The following is a 2,134-nucleotide window of genomic DNA, read 5'->3' as shown; positions in this document are numbered from 1 at the left end:
GAGAGAGAGAGAGAGAGAGAGAGAGAGAGAGAGAGAGAGAGAGAGAGACAGAGACAGAGACAGAGAGAGACAGAGACAGAGAGAGACAGAGACAGAGAGACAGAGACAGGGAGAGAGACAGAGAGAGAGAAAGTAAGGAGGGATTGTGGTTGGGAAACTCTCTGTTTACAGTTTTATATGGATGCTGCCTCTGTTCAAAAGCTTGTTTGATTCAGGAAAATATCTTCTAGAACCAGTTAATAAGCCAAACCAGAAGATCAATATCTTTTTATTTTATGGAATAGTCAAGTTTGGGTATGAACAACAACAATTTTTTTTTAAATCTACCTTCAGAGATTTGCTACCTGAAAGTAATTCTTAGAAAAAGTAGAGTGAACAATGACATCATTAGGACAGATGATTCCCAATGTGGCTTGTCTTTAAGGCAATAATGCTCATTTGGATGTATGAGACCTAGTATATTTTAAAGAAACAGTCACATCAATGAATATCTATACCTCAGCAAGGAGAATTTATTCAAATCAACTTTAAAAAAATTATCTTATTTTTATTGGTATATTTTTTCGCCATGTGTTTTTAATACCCCCCCTTTCCCTCCACTACACAGCTAATCATCCCTTGTAGCAAAATAAAATTTTAAAGAAGAATAAAAAAAGTTCAGCAAAACCAAACAGCACATCAACTGTCTTGAAATGTATGAAATATTTCTCCATCTTAAAATACATTCTATACTTATAGTCCCCCTTCCTTGCCATGAAGAGAGGGAAATGCATCTTTTCAACTCTTTTCTGAGGTAAAGCTTAATCATTACAATTTTGCATTTTTTCTTTTTGTTATGTCCATTTACATCGTTGTTGTATATTGTTTTCCTTCTTTTCCTTATTTCACAGCATCTGTTTCATATGTTTTCTATGCAATAATATTCCCTGATGTTCATGTGCCACAATTGGTTTCCCATTCCTTAGTCAACAAGCATCTATTTTGTTTCCAGTTCTTTAATACCACAAAAAATGCTTCTATAAATATTCTACTATATAGAGGACCTTGCTATCTTTGACTTTCCTAGAGTATATGCCTAGCAGTGGGAGTCCCAGTGCTTATCATAGTGTCTGACACTGAGTAGGTGCTTAATAAATGCTAATTAATTAACTGAGCCAAAGGTTATGGGCATTTTAATCACTTCTTAAAAAGTACAATTCCAAATCAAAGCAGCTATCTTTAAAAGCTCCACACACCCAAAAAAAAAAAATCTGCTCATCCTGCACGATAAGGCTTTGTTGAGGTAATTAACAGTTATTGGCATGCTTTCAAACATTAGTGAGCACAGTACTTGACATAAATAACACTCTGATTTATTGGGAATTTATTTTGTTGAGATGCCTTGGGACAATTTTTCTTTCTGTACAAACATATCTCTGAAATTATGGAAATCAAAGGAAAAAAATCACTTAACCTGCATTTCCAGCAGTGCTTCTGTTACGCATATTTCTGCATCACTTTTTAAGCCTTGGAAGAGGGTTCCAGTTTTTTCTTGTAAGTGTTCAGTCTTCCCAATTAGTCTATAAATTCTAGGACAGGGAAGCTGCCTTCTTAGTGCAGAGTTGTTGGTGGGTTTTTCTTGTTGTTGTTGTTTTTTTGGTGCAACTCAGAGGGACAGTGGATAGAATGCTGGACCTGGTGTAAGAAGTTCCAGAGTTCAAATCCATCCTCAAATATTTACTAGCTATGTGACCCTAGGCAGGTTGATTTACTTCTATCTGCCTTAGTTTTCCTCATTTGTAAAATAGGGATAATAATAGTATAATAATATATATAATATATAATATTATCATATATTATATAATAATAAACCTATTTCTCAGGGTAGTTGTGAGAATAAAATGAAATAATATGTGTAAAGTACTTTGCAAGCATTAAAGTAATATATAAATGCTATTATTATGATTATTATTATGCACATGACATGTGCACTCAATGAATGTTGGTCTGCTGTATTTCAAAAGCAGAGAAAGCCTGTCCTTGAATTGAGGTAAATTGCTATATGGGATTAGGATTCATATATAGGTTTCAACTGGCAAATTAAAGAATGGGAATCGGTCATCTGTAGGCACTATCCCTTTGGCAAATCATTAAA

Source organism: Petaurus breviceps, unplaced genomic scaffold (genome assembly GCF_028583685.1).
Source record: "Petaurus breviceps papuanus isolate PSGF00001 unplaced genomic scaffold, PetGlider_PUasm1.0 90903, whole genome shotgun sequence".
NCBI lineage: Eukaryota > Metazoa > Chordata > Mammalia > Diprotodontia > Petauridae > Petaurus > Petaurus breviceps.
The sequence above is the reverse complement of the archived record's forward strand: the minus strand, read 5'-3'. Positions refer to the sequence as shown.